Genomic DNA, 23529 nt, shown 5'->3' on the forward strand with positions numbered 1-23529 from the left:
GCCTTTATGAATTTCCGAATCGTTGTTTATTTCATAACTTCATTATTTCATCCAGTAAACATCACAAAACATTCCAGCCAACGCGTTTCATCCACACTGGACGTCATCAGGGCTTAATATTTAATGCTGATTGCAGGTTCCATGCTGCCAGTTTTAGGCTTAGTCCATCTGTCCCTGTATTGTGGTGCTTGTCTGTAATCCTACGTGTTCACTTCCAACGCGTATCCGTGTCCGGCCGGTTCGATAATTCCCGCCACACCTGTGCAACCCACGGGGGCATCAGCAAGACCAAGCCCTTTGAATGCACCCCATACCAGGTAGCAATGCAGCACTTGGAGATGCAGGTAATAACAACCCAAGCCACGGCCTTCCAACTGTTTACCTGAGACCGTGGCATAATTTCATTTTCTTGTCCAGTGTTGCTCTGCATCAAGGAAAATATTGAAACCCCAAACGTATTGCAAAAGTAGACCCATTGGAATTTCAGCAATGGAACCATTGCATCGAAGGCATCTTTCAGCTACATTGCCATATAATTTGCTGAGCTGCAGAATATACCATAAAGCACATTGTTCGTGGAGAAAGTCGTGGGCACTATATAACCACTGCTCTTTATGAATATATTCGTTATCAAGTTGCCGCTTCATCACGAAGAGGACAGAACCGTCTGCTACCCCTATGTCCTTCAAATGTGTCTCGTGCAAATCCAAACAGTTCATCTTCACCATTACACGCCAGCATCCCACATTCTGCGTTTTTCCATCTGCCCCAAGATCCTTCCTCTCTTTACAGTAACAAAGAAACACAAACCTAGACTGATGACCATACACAATAGTAAAAGGAATAACCGCAAAGAGACTACCATAACACATTGTCTGTTCTTTATAGGAAAATACCGCTTACGTGTGCTTTATTTAAGGGTGGTGCCACTCGACACATGACCACCTTACTGCACAGCTCTTGTGCAGACACTCTTCTTTAGACCACTCCTTACTAACCACCACACTACAATTTAAACGTGTCTTCACACTAGTTTCAACCTCCCGAAACAAAATTGTCACCAGCCTGACTTCAGTGTTTACTCTTTTGCCAACAGAATTGAAAATCAAAACATTAGAGAGCTTCCACACCTTCCCACCTTCAACTTTCACGGAATTCTTAATCACTTTAGTAATCCTCACTGGAGCAGATAGCCAAGGCATTCCTTTCTCTGAATCCAATTTTGGAATCCAACAACCAGATGCCCCACTCTAATGTATATATCAGCCAAGGCATTCCTTTCTCTGAATCCAATTTGGGAATCCAACAACCAGATGCCCCACTCTAATGTATATATGACGACTTTCCCCTCCTGCATGACATGTATTTCTTCATTTTGTTTTTTGAAATGTCAGCTTTGTGTCTCAATTGTTTAAAATCATAATTTGACCTCTCTCTTAATGTCTTCCTCAGACACCAAGGAACTAGCATAGAAATGGGACACTGTTTACACACAATTAGGTGCTGTCATCCCAATTAATCCAATGGTACTTCGTAGATCGCGGGACCCACGCCAGGCATTCCTCAAACAGTTCCTTAAGGAGCCTTCCAGGAACCGACAAAGATGCTCTCATGTGATAATAAATTGTAGTGCTTTTTTCTAAAGATTCATACAAACATACTACATACAGGTATATGTATGCTTTTATTTTAATGCTTTTTTGTATGTGCATGTGTGTGTGTATATATACTATATACGTGTGTGTGTGTGTATGTATATGTATGTATGTATGTATATATATATATATATATATATATATATATATATATTTATATTATACACACAACTAAAGTTCAAGGAACCACGCTGCGCACTCAGGCTCATTAGATTTTAAACAAATATATTCTTCCATGCCTCTCAAAGGAAACAAAACTGACAGACGCGTTTCAGCCGCCTGACCTTCGTCTGTGTCCGTAAACTCACACCACATTGGGCCTTTTAACAACATTACATTTCATTGGTCAGCAACAGCCGTCATGAGAAATTGACATAGTTAATGGACCAAATAGTTTAACACAACATCCTTAAGAGTATATCCGCCATATTCAAATGACCATTTCATAGATTTTTTGATAAATCAAAAAACGACAATCAACCTAAAATTACACATTAAATATGCGTGCTGAGATCAAAAATCAGTTATGTTTTAAAAATGTTTAATTCATTTTTTGATTTATAATGTTATTCATATTAGTGTTTCCATTTAATGCTAATATAAGGATCGGTAAATACCCATAGATCCTATCATAAAGGCCATGTTGCCAAATTTGGCCTGTGTTAACACTATTTGAATCGGCACGCACTTCGTAATTATACGTTCGACTCACAATGGAATCCTACAATCCTGCCCTGAATGGGCAATGTCATAATGTCAAATGTTGATCACCGGTAAAATACTATGTACTGTACTCGGTAATCTATGGGGGTCCAAACTCAATTGTTTTAAATAAATGTTAAGAAGAATATATAAAGAAATGTATAGAGCAATGTATTAAGAGAAAGTGGTACAGACACATTTAAGAGTACCAAACAGATCTTGCAGCAAATTTAAATTTTCTCAGAAACGGAGGAAGCCAGGAGGGACGCAGCTCCAGCCCCAAATAAGGAACAGAATTTTCCCCAGGATTATCAACTCATCAAGGAATCATGGAGGAGATATCCTCAACGCACACGCCCACCACAAGAAGGCGGCGTAAAGTCAGGCGAGGGGGGAAAAAACAGGAAATGCAAATTACCAGCATCGTACGACGAGAGGCAAGAGGGGCGGAACAAAGTAGTAAACCAACTCTCTGAGGTAAATCTATCACAAAAACATCTCACAGATGTAGAAATACAAACTTTGCAAAGAGGATTAACCTTCTGCCCAACAACTGAATGGGACTACGCGCAAACAAGAATTGACATTTATCAACTCATTAGGAAAACTAAAACTCAAGAAAATCTTTGTTCAGCATCCTAGGCAAAATCATAATATGGCAATAACCTCTTCAGTCCCTACTGACAGTTTAACCGGCAATGACTATGTTGCATTACAGACCTTGCATGAACCACAGGATTCACAATTGAGCACAACATCAAGAGAGACATCCAGCATGAATGAAACACTTGAACCCCTGGGAATTGAACAATCAAGTGGTAAGAGCAACTTCAAACCAAAATCGAGGTTTATTCCAACGACCCCTTTTGATGCTATTGACTGCTTCCATGACGCAATAATCGAAGATCTGGATAAATTGAGAACTGCACCAATTCAATCCGGAGCAAGGAGGAGATACAATTTCTTTAAAACACAATGGAATGCAGTGAAATCTCTCAAAGAAGATGAGACTATTGTTATTAAGTAATCAGATGAGGGGGGAAACGTTTTTGTTCTATCCAAAATCCAATATAAGGAGGAAGCCTTACGCCTTCTGGGGGACACTGATCGTTATAAGAAAATCAACAGAGGAGAATACAATACCAGTGTCCTATTGTTTTATGAGATGTTAACTCATTGGAGGGATATAGGTATTCTGGAAGAGGAAGAATTTCAATTTATGAAGGTAGCCCATCCGGTTCTGCCTACGTTCTATCAGCTACCAAAAATACACAAGGACATGAGGAGACCTCCGGGTCATCCAATAGTGTCCAGTAAAGGTAGTTTGTTAGAAAAAGCATCTATCTATGCAGACTCTTTACTCTTTCCTTTGGTAAAGGACCTTAGTTCCTTTATCCAGGATTCAACTGATATCATTAGATTGACACACAATATTCGGTGGGAGGAGAATTTTCTTCTCATTACTTTAGACATCACAAGTCTCTATACTTGTATTTCACATCAGCAAGGCCTTTCTGCCCTCAAATCTTTCTTGAAACTCAGACCTTTAAAATTCCACCTACACAGCAAAATGATACTCCAAATTGTTGAGTTCTGTCTGTTTAACAACATCTTTTTGTTTGCTGACCAATTATATTGACAAACCCAAGGTACCGCGATGGGCACGTGCTTCGCCCCCAGCTAGGCAAATATTTTCGTGGGCTGATGGGAGAAGCACGTGGCCTGGGTGGATGAATGTGAAAAGTGGGTAGACAAAATTGAGTTATGGGCAAGATGTATCGATGACCTCTTCATAATATGGAGAGGTACAAGAGCAGAAGCAGAGGAATATATCGGATATTTAAACAACAATGATCTAAATCTAAAATTTACCAGCAATTTTAGTAGGGAGGAGATTGCCTTTCTAGACCTACTTGTTTTTAGATCTCAAGATAAACTATTCACCAAGCTCTATCGTAAGCCAGCACCCCCGCAGTCTAACAGCATCCTGTATGGGGAGCTGTTAAGATTTAAACGCAATTGTTCACTTTCTGAAGATTATGATGAGGCAGAAAGAGAATCGAATAGCAGATTTAAAGCCAGGGGTTACAAACAGAACCTGTAGAAAAGGTTCGTCTCAGTAAAAGATGATATGATAACTGAAAAGTCTGAAAATGAATCCGAGATGACGGAAGATCAGACAACAAGGTTGATTCTAGCTTTTTCAGCAGAATCCCAGAAGATCAGGGATCTGGTCCAAAAGAATTGGGGGATTCTACAAACGGACAGTGTTATTGGGAACCTAGTATCTGATAGGCCCAACATCACATATAAGAAAAATGCATCACTAAAAGACATTTTAGTTCATAGTCATTACACGGAAAATCTACCACGAGAATAATGCTAATCTTAGGATTTTTTCCATGTACCAAATGCAAGGCTGGCAAAAACAGTATCAAAGTAAATGATTACTCCTTCCCAGGGAATAAAAACAAATGCAGTATCGACAAACTCATGAATTGCAATTCCAGTTTTGTCGTATATTGTCTGGCTTGCCCTTGTGGTCTCCAGTACATTGGGAGTACTATTCACCCTGCCAAAAAGCGTGTGCTGGAACACACAAGGGCAGTCACAAACGGGGATACCTCGTATCCAGTAGCGAGACATTTTTCTGAGTTTCATAATGCAAAAAGTGATAAACTCCGCTATTTTTGTGTAGATCAAATTATTCTGACAAAGAGGGGGTGATAAAGTAAAACTCCTTAGACCGTTAGAATCGAGGTACATTGTTGAATTGAGAACACGTACACCCCTGGGACTCAATACCGAGGAAGAATTATGGTCCTATATAGGATAATGTTTAAATTTAAATTTGCTGCAAGATCTGTTTTGCGCACTCTTATATTTGTCCGTACCACTTTCTCTTAATACATTGCTTTATACATCTCTTTATATATTCTTCTTAACATTTTATTTTAAAAAATTGTGTTTGAACCCCCATAGATTACGGAGTAAAGTACATAGTATTTTACCGGTGATCAAATATTTTACATTATGACCTTGCCCATTCAGGGCATGATTGTAGGATTCCATTGTAAGTTGAACGTATAATTACGAAGTGCGTGCCGATTCAAATAGTGTTAACCCAGGCTAAATTTGGCAACATTGCTTTTATGATAGGATCTATGGGTATTTACCGATCCTTATACTAGTATTAAATGGAAACACTAATATGAATAACATTGTAAATCCAAAAATAAATTTATAAATGTAAAAACTGATTTTTTGATCTCAGCACGCATATTTAATGTGTAGTTTTATGTTGATGGTCGTTTTTTTGATTTATCAAAAAATCTATGAAATGGTCATTCGAATATGGCGGATATACTCTTAAGGATGTTGTGTCAAACTATTTGGTCCATTAACTATGTCAATTTCTCATGACGGCTGTTGCTAACCAATGAAATGTAATGTTAAAAGGCCCAATGTGGCGTGAGTTTACTGACACAGAAGAAGGCCAGGTGCCTGAAACGTGTTTGTCAGTTTTGTTTCCTTTGAGAGGCATGGAAGAATACATTTCTTTAAAATTTAATGAGCCTGAGTGCACAGCGTGGTTCCTTGAACTTTAGTTGTGTATCATTACACGGGATCACCCCCGTGGGCTACGACACCCGCCACGAAAGAGAGCAAGCAACCTTTGGGTGGTAAAACGTGTTATGAGATAGATAGATATATATAGTTGAAAAACATTTTTTTTTACCAGAATAACGAACGTTTTGGGGGTAGGGTAGTTGTAGTTGGGTGAAAATGTTTGTTAAAACAAACCGCTTTATACAAACAAAACATCTTAAAGTTTCATGAGTGATATACTATATGAGGTAATCAGCAGTGTGTGGCGTGGGCACAATCTGTAGTTAGTGTAGGGCATGAGTTATAGATTCTTGAGATAACCAATGAAATTCGCCAGTTACGGTCTTGTTAGTTTAAAATGGTATGTTTTAACTAACATCACTTAATAGCCACCCCTCAACCTTTTGTTTTTTCAATAAATATCTATGCTTCTAATTTTTTTAAGAAAAAGTAAGCAGCCGGGCGCGGCGTGGGGTGGAGTTGGGTGAAGGGCCCAGCCTGTGACCAGGCCCTGCATTTGACCTCCTGCTGCCATCCATCTTCCCCACCCCCCCCCCCCCCCAAGCAGTGCACGGCCTTTGGTGTGTGTGTGGCGTGTGGTTGCGTGGAGCACCCAACCTTCCATGAGCACCAAAGACTGACTGTGATATAACAATATAAAAGGTGTGATTTTAAGCAAGGCCTACCTACTGACTTTCTCAAAGGGTCGTTAAACCAAAATATTAAATGTGGGCGTTTTGGCTTTATCAAGGAGTTCGCACATCAACATAAATAAAGCAGACTTATTGTCTTTGTCAAAAAGTAACCAACTATAATCCTAATGTATATTTGATAAATCCACACATTGTAATGTTTAATAAGTGATTGCCATTAAAAAAAAAAGGAATTAACTTGTTTTTGTGTCTTTAAAAAAACCTTTTAAAGTTTTGAAACTATAAAATGCAACCATAGAACCAACCACAAGTGTTCCTTGCACTCCAGCTGAAGAGCATACTGCTCCAGCTCAGAGTACTTAAAATATATATATATATATATATATATGTTCTCCTGGGGTCATTAATTCAGTGAAACAGGAGACCTATTTTTTTTATTTGGCTGCAGGGCTGCTGCATCGCCTGCAGTCTCCCCCACAACATAAAAAAACAAAAACTTAGTGTTGCCCCTCTCCCTTCTACAAGCACCACCAGCATTAAAAAATATTTCAAAAAAAGTCCTTGCACTGCATTATGAGATGGTCCCCAGCTGGAGCAGTTTAAAAAAAAAAAAAAATTTCAATATCATTTATGGGAGGGGGGTATGTGGCCTTCTTCCCAGAGCCACTAAAGGGGCCCAGGCACCTCATCCACCGAGGGCTGATGCTTATTTTTTGGGAAGGTGGACATGCAGCACTCGTCCCCAAACCTCTTTAGGACACTGGGAACCCCCATCCCTCGGGCCAAAATAGTTTCTGTTCGGGAGAGGGTTGAGGGCCTCCCCTAACCATTGAGTGTCCTCTGGGAACCCACTCCCTGGGTACTGATGACTGCAGTGTCCTGGTGACCCTATCCCTCGAAACCCTGCAGTATGTGGGCAGAGAACACAGGTTTGCTTCTGCCCTGCGGGAGCAGAGAACAGCTGCTCCTGCCGGTAGGAAGCAAACAAAAGTGACCCGGCTCCTGCCACTCCTGGGATGTGTGGAGGAAGGGAAGCTGAAACGGGCCCTGGGTGTCTGTTTCCCTCCCTCCCCTCTTCTACCCCCTCCCTCCCAGCCTCATGGACTGCAGATGCAGGGGATGTCCTGGGTGAGACTGGGGCAACCACTACATTTTTTAATATGTTGCGTCCTCTGGGACCGGTATTGGCTCACCAAGGGGTGGCGTGTGTTGCCCACTCCACTTAATAATGAAAATACCTTCCCGGCCCTGGCCCACCGTGGATCCATGGTCCTGTTTTTACCCCAAAAACAAATGGTTTTGGCCTAGTGGGTGGGTCCCACTGGCAGCCCCCACCCCCTTACCCAACAAGGCCTGGAGAGGCAGGGTATCCTTATCCTGCCTCCTTTTTTTTTTTTTGTTTTTTTTAAACTTTTTTCAGGGCAGGGGACCAAGTCCAGAAGTCTTAAAATGACTGCCTCTACATCTATTTTGATGTGGTGGCAGCCAGTCATATCAGATCTTATCTTTCGATTTATTGGATCTGCGAATCCTCTGTGGCATGCTATGTACAGAAATTTTGAATCCAATTTCTTAAAATCTACTGAACAGATTTAAATCCATGTGTGCCTTCTGGGCCAAGATCTAGATTTCTGCCAATTTGGTGTAATTCCATTCAGCTGTTCTTGTGGTATTGGTGTTCAATTATTTTATGAAACATTCCATAAGGAAAATGATCCCCCACCCACGGTTCCCCTTTTTCTCAGCCCAGTCTTGACAGATTACTCCGAAACTTTCAAACCAGGGGCTTACGTGGATAAACTTTTGGGGGCAAAGTGTTGTGAAAATTTGTCAAATGGCATCAACGTTATAAGCCCTAGTAACCTACCCAGGGATCGCGCTGGTGACTCTCCTTCTTGCTTATTGTGTGGTGCCTGGCTCCCTGCTCGTCCGGTCTCCCGCCTTGGCATCCATAGCGGCCACGGAGCGGAGACCGGACCACATCCCCCAGAGATCCTAGCGGCCGGAAGCCGCCGCCGACGCCGTTCAGCGCGCCAGGAGGCGCATAAGAACTTGGGCAGACTTCGGCGGAGCGGTGCCCTAGTAACCTACCCAGGGATCGCGCTGGTGACTCTCCTTCTTGCTTGTTGTGTGGTGCCTGGCTCCCTGCTCGTCCGGTCTCCCGCCGCCGCCTTGACATCCATAGCGGCCACGGAGCGGAGACCGGACCACATCCCCCAGAGATCCTAGCGGCCGGAAGCCGCCGCCGACGCCGTTCAGCGTGCCAGGAGGCGCATAAGAACTTGGGCAGACTTCGGCGGAGCGGTGCCCTAGTAACCTACCCAGGGATCGCGCTGGTGACTCTCCTTCTTGCTTGTTGTGTGGTGCCTGGCTCCCTGCTCGTCCGGTCTCCCGCCGCCGCCTTGACATCCATAGCGGCCACGGAGCGGAGACCGGACCACATCCCCCAGAGATCCTAGCGGCCGGAAGCCGCCGCCGACGCCGTTCAGCGTGCCAGGAGGCGCATAAGAACTTGGGCAGACTTCGGCGGAGCGGTGCCCTAGTAACCTACCCAGGGATCGCGCTGGTGACTCTCTTTCTTGCTTGTTGTGTGGTGCCTGGCTCCCTGCTCGTCCGGTCTCCCGCCGCCGCCTTGACATCCATAGCGGCCACGGAGCGGAGACCGGACCACATCCCCCAGAGATCCTAGCGGCCGGAAGCCGCCGCCGCCGCCGTTCAGCGCGCCAGGAGGCGCATAAGAACTTGGGCAGACTCCCGCGTCGCGGGACGCGCGCGGGCGGTGCCGGGAGAAGCCCGGGACAAGGGCGGGACCGTCTGTGGCCGTCCGGGGCCGACCAGGCCGGGCCGGGCTAATCCCTTTTTACACCGAGCTCACGTAGTAATTTGCAGCAGGCTACGTTATATGATGTTATATGACTATTGACTTTTGTGTTACCCTGTCATATTTCACATATTGTGTCCCCACTTGCACTGTGTCAAATGGCTGGGAAGGGGAAGCGTATCACGGCCCCTCCATCAGTGTCCGGGACCATGGACCAATTCATTACTCGAGCTGTCTCGGTACTTGAACATGAAATCGCTATCACCGAAAGACTCCTCTCTATAGATCCCTCGTTTGTCAGACGCTCTTCATTGGGCCCGTTAGCTCTTATTAATTCACCAAATAAACGCAGAGAGCACGCACGGGGGGGATGCACCTTCGCTTATAGAGTCTGAAATACTACATACTGTGTCATCACCCTCCGGGAGGTTATCGGAATCCCCAGTGATGACGGACATCGTACCAGTGGTGGAAGCTGTGGTTACACCTAAGTCTAATGCCACCCGCCTCCAGACTAGGGCTGGGGCCAGATCCTCTAGATTAGCGAACCAGAAAAGGAAAAGGGGTGGGGCCATGGATGGCGCTAGGTTGGCGAAAATATCGAAGTCATCTAAAAATATGGCACTCCCGATACTTCAAGCCCTATAGCTTGTCCTACTACGATCGATGTTAGCACACACACCCCCTCCCCGTCAGACAACAATGACATGGTCTTTCTGTTAGAACACGCGGTTCGCTCCTTAATCTCACCACTATTGGAAAGGATTAAAATGGTTGTAGAAAAAGTCGACAAGATGGAACAAACTATTTTAGACAATTTTTGTTCGCTAAAGAATGTCGTCAAGCTGTCTACCAGGGATATTGCTAAAACTAATTGCCCTTATGGCGCAAATCCTATGCTCGTTGCACCGTCCCCAACTGATATACCCCCTGCTCCAACCAACATAGGTATTGGCCCAGGTACAGATTTATCTATACCTGTGCCAAATATGCTCCAGCCACTAGGGCGGGAGGAAGTACTAAATACTAACCACTCTCTGGGGCGGGAGGGTCGGCCAAGTGATGCACCCTTGGGCATTAACACCAAGAAATCAGTGGGTATGAGAATGGCTACTGATAAAGACCCCTTAGGCAAAGCACCTAGGCCACCCTCAATCCAAATACTTACCACCTGAATCCCTCCCCTATGTTGTGGTATTAACCGGTGTTCCCGTACTTCCCATTAATAAAACTGAATCCTTTCAGCAACTAAAAAATAAAGCGACACACTGGCTTAATATGCATAGACCAATCCCTAATTACTTGAATGGGCGGATTCTATTTGTCAGAAGAGTACAATGGGTGGGCTCTCAACCCAAAAACATCCAGGGAGATTGCATTATTGTCAATTTTGAAGATCCACGCCTCCCAAAGGTTCATCACTGATCATACGCCCTACGGGCCCAGAACAGGGATAGAGGCCCATAACTTAAACTTTTTCTACACCCCAGGCTTCTGCTATTGACAATCTTACAGTATGATAACTGCCTCACCTCCTAAGTCAGCGAGGGCAAATGACAGTATACTCATGGCTGGTCATGTTGTCACCCCCCTGGACACGCCAGGGTCGCACATAATACCCAGGGCCTTACCGTCGCCCCCGCCTAGGTTGGGAGAGAGGGCAAATGTACCTAGCCAGATTATCGCGCATCATATTACTTTGCCTAGTAACCATCCAGGCACTCTTTTGTCTTGGAATTTAGCTGGCATCAAGACTAAAATTTATTCACCTGAATGGGTTAGTTTTGTAAATAACTACGACGTTTGCCTTCTACAGGAAACATGGTCCTGTGAGGCTCGGTTCATGCCGGGATACTTGAATTTTTACGTCCCAGCAACCCAAGGCCCGAAAGGCCGTCCAATGGGCGGACTAATCATGTGGGCTCGTCAGGACTTATTCTCGAGCGCTGTCATGATTGACACGGGGTCCCTGGATATCCAATTAGTGAGATTAACTCTCGATCACAGGGGCTCATTGGACATTTACAACATATATCTCCGTGGCACAAAAGGGAAAAAGTCAAGGGAACTGGACATCCTGACCAGCCTTATAGAAACTAAATCGTGCAGTAGGGACCTTATCGTTGCTGGTGACTTTAATGTCACATTTGAACCCCTTCTAGACCCGGACTCAGAATGGGGCCTTGACCCCGAAGAGGATCGACATTGGGGCATACCAGCCCTCCCACTCTCCCCTATCAAAAGGTGGTCCACGGTAGCAGTGCAGGTAAATGCACTTTGCTTTGATAGAGGCTTAAGGGCCTTAAATGGCAGAACCCAAGGCGATAAGCTGGGAGCACCCACCTTTGACAACGGCCGCTCAGCAAGCAGGATCGACTACGTCCTCTGCTGCTTGGGGCTGTGGCGCCAACCTCTTGATATAGTGGTTGTGCCAAGAATAGAGAGTGACCACAACCCTATCTGTGTCTCCCACAGCTGGTGGGGGAAACCCCGCTCGGCGAGCGAGGAACCAACATGGCTCCCACTGGCTGTGTCCCAACCAACGACATGCGGAGGTTAAAGTGGACCCAAGCAAAGACCAATGCTTCAGCAATGGCTTGCATTGACACCGAACTCTCCGTAATCAATGTGAGACTGGAGGAAGTTCTGAGGGTTAAAGATAATAACGATCAAGCAACCAGATTACACGAGACCTTCTTTGAGGGTCTAAGTGCCTTTTTTTTCAAACAACCAAGAAAGGGTAGCAAGCCATCGTGCAAGCGATTGAGGTGGTACGACAAAGAATGTAAACGTGCTAGAGGAATTTTGGCACAAGCCCTCTCTAGCGGGAACAAGATATATATTCAACTAGCCAGATCCTCTTACAAGAAGTGCCTCGCCCAAGCAAAAAAAAAGATGGGATGAATCATACTGGCTTGACTTGAAGGAGGCTTGCCACGCCCGAGACACCAGACTGTTTGGAATGTGATAAAGTGGAACAGAGGTGGCTCGCCTGAAAATCCTTCCAACCATGTTACCCAAGAAGATTGGCTGGGATACTTCAAACCCCAATATGCATGCGACCCTCTTTACAGAAACTCGGGGCTAACCACATATGTTTTTTACTCGTCTGGTCCCTTTAGCCCAAAGGATGTTCTAGCTGCCTTGGCCTGTGTTGCCGCTGGGCGGGCCCCAGGCTTGGATGGTGTTCCATCCGACCTTTTTCTTAATAACAAGACCTCCTGGAGCAAGTATAACGCCCAAATAGCGAACGCTGTGGCTGCAGGAGCCCCAGTGCCCAAATCCTGGGGGGGTGCTATTATAATCCCAATATATAAAAAGGGTGATAAAACCCTCCCAGGTAATTACAGGCCCATCAGCCTAATTGACACAATCCAAAAAGTCATTGGGAGGATGGTACTGAATGAGGTATTTACTTCGATAGAAGACAATCGGATCCTTTCTAGCTTCCAAGCTGGTTTCCGCAAATTTACCAGCACTGTGGACCAGGTGTTTCGCTTCCAACAATTGCCCTGGAAGGTTGTTACGTTAGGCAAAGGCAGTCTCTATGTCACCTTTGTGGATTTAAGAGCTGCCTTTGACCTCGTCCCCCGAGAGCAACTCTGGAGGGTCCTTGAAAAGCTTGGGCTCCCCTTGGAACTATTGACCTTAATTAGGAGGCTCCACAAGCCTAATTTTGCAAAAATACAATGGGGAGGCCCGGGGGATACAACCCCCGAGTTTCCTGTTGAGCGAGGTGTGCGCCAAGGCTGTGCCATGGCACCCACACTTTTTTTCCCTGTACATCAATGGAGTAGTTGATTATATGCTTCAAATCAACACTGATGCTCCCAAGTTGGCCGGAGCTTCTACTCCAATATTGATGTTCGCCGACGATACTCTCATAGTATCCAAAACTCCGGGTGGCATGCAAAAGGCACTGTCAATTTTTGAAGTTTTTTGTAAAGATCATGGCTTGGAGGTCCATGTGTCCAAGACTAAACTTATGACATTCAACCCGCACCCAAGTTACAGAATAGGCAAGCTTATAATGAATGGCCAAATTCTCGAGGAGGTAAAAAACTTTGCCTATCTGGGCATACACGTGTCTCAAAATAATAAGTGGAGCAGACATCTGGAACTGGCCACGTTGAAACTTACCCAGATTACAGGAACGTTGGTTAACGAGCATAAAAATTCCCTTACTAAGCCCGTTAAACCCGTCCTACAAATATATGAGGCAAAGGCCCTAAGCTCAGTCCTGTATGGGGCAGAGCTTTGGGGTTTCGACGCACTATCATCCCTAACAGCTGTCAAACAAATTTTTCCGTGGCATAATTGGTCTCCCACAAAGCACGCCTCTGGTCCCATTGCGTTATGACCTAGGTAGAAAGGCCATTAAGGACTTGGCCAAACTTCGTCCGGTCTTATACTGGAGGAGATTATGGATTACACCGGAGCTACGACCTTAAGCAATGGGCATCATGGACGTAATGCAGGCCGACAAGTTCCACAAGATTGGGTGGCTCAGGAACCTCCGAGAATCCTTGAAAGATCTGGGAATGGAGGGTCTATGGAACGACCCAGTTGCTGCGGTGTTTCTCGCAAAAAAGCTCCTGAAAACGCTCTACTGGGAACGGGTAAATCATAGGGTGTGGAGTGACTCTACTTCTCCCACGATGACCAGTCGATTTTTAGAGGCAAAGGCCACCCCTCTCTTCGAACCTTACTGGGATTTGATCACCATACCAAGAGACAGGAAACTCTACTTTCAACTCAGAGCAGGCTCCCTCACACTCAGGGCTCTAACTAGTGGGTGGTTTGGTGTAAGCACAGGTACCTGCCCTGTCTGTGGTGTTAATGAAGAAACCATAGCCCACTTGTTTGTTTGCCCCGTCTACGCAAACCCCAGACGATTCTGGCTTTCACCTTTATGTAAATTACTGGGCACAAGGAGCTCTGCTGTAGCTATTAGAGTTTTATGCACAAGCACTTTACCTGTCCACTCAATTGCTTTAGCCAAATACTTGGGCTGGGCATGGTCTCTAAGATGCAACGCCATCCGGGGCACTGAGGAGGCACACTCGTAGGGCCCCAACTACTGATGTTGTTTGCTAAAATCTCTTGCTCTACTTATTGTTTTTATCATGTATCTGTATTGTATTTCATCCTAAGTCTGCTTCAATGTTTAATTCTTTTCTTAAATTGTAAATTTTAATTATTTATTGAAAGATTTTATATATTTCTAGCGAATGGGATTTTTTATAATTCTGTTTTATGTACATGTTTGTGTCTTGTATGAATTATTTTTTAATTCGAATAAAGACGATGATGATGATGATGATAAGACAAACAAAAAATGTGTAATACCATTTTTTATATAAATGTGTGTTTACTATTTCATTAAAGAAAAATACCTTACCTGTGTGGAAATGTACGGCTTTGTGAAGGTTCCTTTAAAATAGGCTGTGTGGCATTTACCTGCATGGTAAAGGTGCTACATTGTAAAAATACATTTTCTGCTAAGGCGACATACCTTGTCACCTTCAAGATCCTCAACATATGCTAAAAACATTTTATCATGCTTCCAAGCTTATAGGTGCTTCTCCAGGTGTGTGCAAAAGTGTTGGTAGAGTAACATTGCTTGACTAGCTGGATATATGATAATATTTTGAAGCTAAACCAAAAAAAAGCGGTATTTTCTTTGGAAAACAATAAACTAACTAAAAAGGTCACGAGGTCTGTGGCTGCTGGTAGCACAACGGTCTGGGAAGGGATGCTCCAAGCACGCAAGGTAAATGTGACTTATTATAATTATGCTGAGCAAGTTCGGTTTTCAATAGTAAATTTAAGGTTTATTTTAATCTCCGCAACCCTGGATTTGGATTTTTTATAGTAGTTGCAGGGTTGATGAATGGTACCTCAGGAACTCATTCATGTCCCGGAAGAGAGCATGTACTGAAAGCATATTTTCAATATTCCACACAAACCTGTGAACGTCCTTCCCTGTACTATCCATGGGTCGAAATCCAAGAATGTCCGTAGCTTCTGCCCAGGTCTATCGACCTGAAAGTGCCTTAATACCTTTGAAATGCAGTACACTAGCAACCGAAATGGAAGTGGTGTAATAATGTGATGTGTTGATGTAGGACATTACGGTGCTGAGTTAAAACAACAAGGAAATATGCTAGTGATGGAAGTGTGCTACCGCCCAAGATGGCCACTACCATACCACTCTGTGATGGTGTCAGGCATTTTAAGTTCTGCAAAACTGTAAGAAAGTGGTTGCATGTACCATGCCGGTCAGATGAAGAGTTGCATAAAGTCTGCCTTGTTACAGTTTGTGACACACTGCATCCAATGGAAAGTGTAGACACTACCTTCAGAGTCCCTTTTGGGGAGCTGATACTTGGTTCCGTACACCTGGACGGGGCACCATTTGCTGAAAGGTAAGGTCAGAAGGGTTGCCTCTCGAAGGCTTTTTGTATCTGGTCCTCGCCAGTGTTCTGATCGAAAGTCACGGGTACCGGCTAACAATTAAGTCTTCGTTAAGTTACAGGTTCAAGAATGAGAGCAAAGGAGGAAATGCCCATCTATACCTCTGCATCCTACAATCGCTACTCTTCCAAAACCAAACACTCCACCTTCTCTACTATTACTCACAAGCATTCTTCACTCTACCTTTCACACACAAGGTTACAATACCACATACGTTTTCTGAGTGTTCAGCGGTGGAAATGAGTGAAAATAGCCAATGGCATAGTCTGCTCTGCTACTGCAGATCCCTGAATAAAATAAGTGCTTTTATAATATTCCTGATTGCCCATTCCTTCCCTGCTCTTATTTATAGCCCCTTTTAGTTATTTTGCTTTTTACAAGGTCCCCGCATTCTTACTCATGAAGATTTGAGTCCTTGTTAGTTGGAGCTCATGGCTGTTGAAAGGAAATTGACATTTTGGTTGTGGTGGTGCTGTTATTCATCTGGAATAAAATTCCACTTTTTCTCCTTTTGTACTCCGTGCCTCCTCTTTGTAACAAGTACATTACCAGTTATATTGCACAAGTCTCGTAATATGTTTAACTCTGAAACTGTGGTTATTCAGGGCATAGACCGGGAAATGGAGCACAATGCTGTTCTGAAGCTCTTAATGTGCAAATGTCAGAAAGGTACAAGTTTGATGCATCCCATGAGAAACCAGCCTGCCTTTAAACCTTGAATGCTTTGAGAACGAGGCTAGCCGAAAACAGTACAAATAAAGAGACATCACAAGGTATTTTCCCTGCTTTAGCTCATCTTTAACTCATTTCCTTGGCACAGAAAGTGCATGCCAGCTCAAAAAATGCACCGCGTTCTAACGTTTTTCTCACAGAACTATTTAATTTGTGCAAATACTCAGTGATTCAGTCCAAATGTTAGTTAAACATAAGTGATAAAATAGAAATAATTGTTCTCATTACATGAGGTAACCTCACCTTTAGGAAGACAAAATAATTTTGTCCAGTTGCAGAGTCTAGATAATGATACTTGATCTCTTATTGCTCTTTGAGTCAACCTGGAGCTCGAGGAGTGTCTGGGCGCGTGAGAGGCTGTTCTAGTACAATAGGAACCACGATCGCATGCATGGACTGATTTGGCTGACTTGCTTGGAGTGTACAGTAATGGACGTTGATTCTGAATGAAGCCGCATGAATGCAGTTCATGGGATTTCAGTGTCGTTCATTTAGACAGCCTGCCGTGATACACTACTACAGCAGAGGGATATATAAAGGGGACGACTCTAGCTATCTCAGTAACATTAACAGTGCTAACATATACTATAGCTTCCTTATTTCAACCTTTTCCGTTGTAGCATAATGTATTTATGATTCATTGCCCTACAAATCACCAGTTCTACAGCTACCACGATTAATTTCTTTATAAGGAAAAGGCACCACAAGAGAGAAAGTTCAACAAACTTCTCCTACCAGCAAACTATATTTTTCTACTGTCAAGTGCTCTGAAATAATTGGAAGGCAGCACACAGCACTCTTAAATTTTTATAAATATTTGTAATTGTGAATAGGTTGTTCGGTCTACATTCTGACTGGAGACCTTGATTACTGTGGCAGGCTTTGGCTTTACATCAAAACTGACATGCTCCACATGTGTCCTGGACATACTTCTGACTTGGTATTTGGTTGCTGTACGACTTATGTTCATAAGAAAGCCGCATCAGTCTTTGCCCAAGTGATAACTTAATTGTAGCTATTTGAGGATCTTTATACATAATTAATGACTCTGCTGGTTAGTTTGGTGAAACACTATCATTGATGCCAACTTAAAAATACCCTTGTAGACTCATTTGTCATGTGGTGCACAACTAAGCTCAGAAGGTAAAATACATTGGGCAAATAAAAGAATTTTAATAATTTGACTATCGCAGTCTTCATGGCAAGTGGAATTTTTTTTTTTTTACACACATTATTTTGGGAACCATTTCATATTTTAATGTTTCAAATGGAAAATAGCTCCAACTGTTAAATATGTTTTCCCTACTCTAGTAATCAGTTTTTTTCCCTTTATACCAAGGTCTACTGACAAACACCTTCAATCAGCCATTTGCCTCTGGCTCTGCCAGACCATTTTTTTTTCAATGTCATCCAATTCAAAGCTGCGCACACTGATAAACAACTGTAAAGAGACAGATAATTTCCTTGATGAAGTCTCCACTTGGGAGGTAAACAGCATCAGAACCCGTCTTGGTCCTATTTTTGCTAACTTGGTTAATCTCTTTCTAAAATGAGTCCATGTCTGTGTCTAAATGGGGAGAAATGACATTTAACCCTCTTAACTAATCATTAGTTGGCCATTTGCTAAATTAAAAATGGTTTCTGAATGTATGAGGAACTGCATGCTCAACATTTATCTAATTTGGGGTATGTATGCTTTTTTTGACTATCAAATATTTAATACACACTGATGGACTTGAATTCCTAAATACGGAAAGATGGTCCAGCGGAATAAGAGATGAGCCGTCCATGTTTTCATCCTCCCAACCTATATACTGAAAACGCAAAAAAAGCCAAATGTGATTAGTTCAAGACCTCACCTGTGGGGAAATACCTGCTGCTTGGGAGGGCCATATATATATATATATATATATATATCTATCCAGTTGAGTCTCATAATATGTGAAGAACCAACAGAATTCACAAAACAAGTTAGAATTCACACACCCCCTTATTGTCATGCTTCATCATTGGCCATGCCACATACACCAAAGAGAATTTTATTTGTGAATGGACTCTCCTTGGTTGCATGGGGTGATTAGCGAAACCAGGATCTTGAAAACTAAAATTCCCATAGCCCTTAACGCTCAAATCTTTACTGTAATATGGGTGAGCCTGAGGTATGGTTATAAACTATGGTGATGCATTGGACTGACCTTTATTTCTGCATCATAATGGGTTGACGTGTTTCAGCCATCCAAGTGGGATCTAATGGGCTTTCTCCAATACCTTGATCCCTACTTTCCTAACTCCTATCCATAAAGAATCTATGCATCCATCAGCAAGCAACCATTCAATAATTATAAATACTGTTCTACTGGCCAAGGATCGCTAAATCTGCGATTACTGGTGGTCTTGTGAAGTATGTAAACTTGGAACACCAACTATAACTACCCTTGGAAAATATGCATATTAAAGACACAGTGTAAAAAATGTAACTAAACTTACATGGTACGTGCTTGGATGTTGATTGACCATAATCGTAGGTGATAATCATTTGTGCATCACATAACCGGATGTGACATCAAATGACCTTTGGCACCGATGACCTCATGTTAAACAAGCATTGGAATAGCTAATAGGTCTCGCTTTTGGGACCTTATAAGTATTTAGTTATGCAGTACCATATCCTTGGTGCATCAACATCAACTGTTGCAGGGCTAAACACTTATAAGGTCCCAAAGGCGAGACCTATTGGCTATGTTTTTATAATGCTAAGCTTTAAAATTCTTTGTAATGTTGCCCTGCAAACTAAAAAAACTATTGTCTTGACTCCGCTACTACCAGTCCAATGTGTGCCTTTTTTCAGACATCTCATTCATCACTTGACATTGAAAGATCGTAAAAAGCAAAAAATTGTGAAATTGGGCATCTAATTTTGAATCATAAAATAGTACACATATGTTATGTGCACTACAGATGAAATACGTTATGTTATGTTCTGTGCACTTGTATTTAACATTCTCATCACTAGTATGGTCCTGTAGCACATTTGCAACCTGGGACACATTTATTGTTTTGGAATTCTTATTGGCCAAAGTCAGAGTGGTCTGCTGATATTATTTTTGGTTTTGTTTCATTTTCTTTAGACATGCATCATTCTGCAAAGTGCCTGTCAAGGAGGACTATCGTAGTCAATTGTTGAGTGGTTGAATATATTGGATAATGGCCACCCTTATCCAATATGAATCTGTCTAGACTCCATGCATAAATGCACATGCCACAGGACATTGTCCTTTGTTTTTGTCCACTTTTAGGTACCACTATCCACTGCTCGGCTTCAGGTGGCTGTTAGGTTTTGAGTCCTCTTTCCCATTCAGTGGCTGTGATGGCATTGTTCATATGCGTCATAGGTGTAAGTTGCATTAGTCAGAGTGGTTGATATGCATATCAGAGATCGGATGTAAATGTGTCAGAGAAACTAGAATAGCTCATTATGTTAAAAAAAAAAAAAAACCATCAGAGCCCTTACAATAAATGCCACTCATCTGGCATTTAAATAAAGTCCCAAAAATGTTTGCGTGAAGAAATGCATTCAAAATGTTGCTGAATGCCAGGGGTATACCTGGCACCATAAGTATCTCAAATTAATCAAAACAATGCCCCGTCCATCATTACCAAGAGGGAAGAAATTGTCATAAAGACCTAGAAAATTATGAAATTCCCAGTTTCTGGCAACCCTGCCAAACTCTGTGACCTATGGATCTTGAACGGTAGCAGGGAACTCTAATATGTCACAGATACTAATAAAACAACAAGCAGAGATTGAAAGGTATCCTCACAGCCCCCATAAAGTGCAGCTGAGCTAAAACTGGCACCCTAACAAAAATAGCGCTTTCTGGCTGGTGTTTTGATAAATCGGATGGCTGATGCTTGGCACAGAACTCTCAGCGCCACTTTTCCATGTGTTTCTGGAAGAGTGCTACACACACACACCGTACACACATGCACGCAGCGTACACATGCACACACGCATTGATTCTCACCGTAAACACGCACTGCATAAATTTCTCTCACACACCATCTGACCTAAGAGACACACTTTCTAATACATACACAATCTGAAATAGCCACAAAAACAGTGACACTTTTCAACACATAGTCTGACATTCTCCACACATATGCATAGTGTCTGACTCTGTTACTTACGCAATGAAACAGTGTCCACATATAAACAATCCGACTCACTCTTTCTCAAATACAGGATAGCAAATGTCAACACAAGCATACATGAATGCAACACACAATCACTCAAAATGCGACAAGCTCACTGAAAACATGGTACACTTCCACAATCTGCCACTCGCATGCAGAAGACTCCACATACACATAATACACACGCACACACTTAACACTTCTTCACGCATTTGACCTCCCACTTTCCATGGTGACGGAGCTGCCAAGAGTTCCAGTCACTCGGCGGTTGTGACCTTCGCACTGGCTCTGGTCATCTCGACGGGTGAATGAGCGAAGCGGCAGGAGAATGAGTGACTGAATGATTCTTTGAAACTGACTACAGACTTGGGAGCATATAACTACAATTCCCGTCTTTCTTCATTTTTGGTATAGTATGCTTTGGCAGTTAAAGAAAATTCAAAGCCACTTGTTCTCCAGTTCTGTGACTGCTGACGCACATCATACTGAAAATGAGGAAGGTTTATACTGCCAACTATGTCGTCCGTTGCAAAGCGCGAGGTGCCTCAGAAAGATGACATCACCCAAAAGGGGATAGACGTGGACTTCTTGACCCATAGTGCTGTGGTAGATGCAGTGTTTTATTGCCATTGGTGTGTCTATCAAGGATGCATACATTACAAAACTAAAATGGAAAGTAAACTGCATCAACAAGAATTTCAAATAAGCCCGTACTTTAACAAATCCGTGGAGTTTGAAAGCTTCATTCGCTTAGCATAGTGTTGTGATTCTTGTTCAGCTGTCAATTGATAAAGCTCACATTTGTGAAGAAAAAGCTGTATGTGTAGTGGGAGGAAGCTGCAATGTGGGCCCGGCTGGGAGGGGTTGAACAGCCTCAGCGCTGCTTCCTCGTAATCGGTGACAAACCTGCTCCGGGGAGGGCTCCCGGGGAGGACTCCTCCACCTTCCCCCATCTAATGTGAGGGTTCCCCGAATATTCCCCAGCAGCTCTGGTCTACTGCATGGCACATCCAGTAGCAGCAAAAGCACCACCTAGCGTACAAAACCCCTTGAAAGAAGGCGCAGTTTTCCGTTAAAACACCACTGAAAAGTTTACTCTCTATTCACTCCCCCACTGCTGTCTGCGAAAAGAGAAGTTGCTGTCTCGGTGGCTCTTTTGTCAGACTCTGCCTGCACAAATGAGGCTCAAGATCTGTTCAAAGAGGTAATTATAAAGTTTTTCCAAAACAAAAACGCGCGCGTGACTCGCGCTGGAGGAGGAGGAGGAGGAGGAGGAGGAGGAGGAGGAGGAGGAGGAGGAGGAAAGACAGGAGGGGGCCTGTGTCTGTTTCCCTTCCGGAAACGAGCAGGGGCACCATATGTTTGCAAGTTAATTACAAACATATGGTGTCAAAGCTCGCTTCCGCAAGAGAATCGCCAGACGTGCACGCGTTGCCATTAAAAGCAATACAGTGTGTGCACGTTTTTGGCTGAAAAGGTGCATTGATGGCTAAAGGTCTTTCTCCTTCGCAGCGCATGCGTGCTGCATAGGCGAGACCTAAAAATGTGCCACTAGTAAGTGACATTATTGAAGTAAAAATAAAACCCCTAAAGCAGATTACTGTCTATTTTTGTTACAAAGTACTTATCAATTAGTGTTCTGGAAGCGCAGACTTGATATGCCAGGGTGCAGCTGTCATTTACACAGGTTAAACCATCATATGGTAACCACGTTCTAGACAATTGGATGCTAACATGCTCAAGCATGCCCCATATGGCCTTTAAACAGTCAATTATAACCATCATTTGCCCACGCACATCCAACACATCCTGTGTTCTAGTCTCATAATGTCAGGTTTAAATGCTTGTGCTACATGAAGCTTGCAGTATGACCATCTTCATCCAAGTCATTATTAACACGGTCTCCTGTCCTGAACTTATCCCATACAAATCATTGCTTTCACATGTGCCAGTATAATTAAATGAAATCAAAGTAAAACTGACAATGCATTAGGTGATCACATGAAAGTCGAGCACTGAAAACATCCATAATGAGCTGGTATTCCCCCCCCCCGCCCCCCCCCCTTAGCAGCTTTATAAGCTCATTAAGAGCTACAATACAGGCACATATTCCCTCCTTTCACAGGTTCATTATGGTTTGGTATAGCCACAAAGGTCCTATACATTCTTGCCATGAATAAATGTGCACTCGGCTGCTGAGTGCATCCTCTCCTTGTGCAGAATAGCCTGAATCGGAGTACAGCCTCATCATGTTAAGGTTTAGCCTTCACTGCAGATTCTCTCTGCAGTGTTACAGCCTCTATTGCCCAGTGTATTCTCTTCATGTTCAAGTTTGGGCTTTAATGACCTCACCATGAGCAAAATCTGGGTAATTTAGTAGTAATTGGCAGGACATCGGCACTTTTCCAGACCTGACTTTTCTTTTTCAAATCAGTGGGTGTGCTGGTGCAATTGGCTCATGAAAGCATGATTCCCTGAGTTACATTATAAGGAAGTGTCCTACCATCATGAAATGATCTGGCAAGTCCTAGACATTTTTTTTACACTTTTTATTAACAAAGCTCGAGAGACCAAACCATACTAAAGCATTGCCATAAGTACATCAGTTATCGAACACAGAGAATCAATTACCTTGTTCATGAATAAAGCAGGCATGTGTGCTACCTCCTGACACATTGCTAGTCCC

At 43.2% G+C, this 23529-nt stretch overlaps 1 protein-coding gene across 5 annotated transcripts in view; it reads left to right on the plus strand.

The window, feature by feature from the left end:
* Positions 1-23529, plus strand: part of BPGM (bisphosphoglycerate mutase) — a 208864-nt gene that overhangs the window by 42952 nt on the left and 142383 nt on the right. Inside the window, exon 2 of one of the 5 annotated variants that reach the window (XM_085652621.1) lies at positions 1453-1670. The exons of the other annotated variants lie outside the window; for them this stretch is intronic. The gene's annotated coding sequence lies outside the window, so the exon portion shown is untranslated. The remainder of the gene's footprint in view (positions 1-1452; positions 1671-23529) is intronic. 5 annotated transcript variants of the gene reach the window in all.

The sequence above is a fragment of the Triturus cristatus genome, chromosome 4_1 (genome assembly GCF_964204655.1).
Source record: "Triturus cristatus chromosome 4_1, aTriCri1.1, whole genome shotgun sequence".
Classification (NCBI taxonomy): domain Eukaryota; kingdom Metazoa; phylum Chordata; class Amphibia; order Caudata; family Salamandridae; genus Triturus; species Triturus cristatus.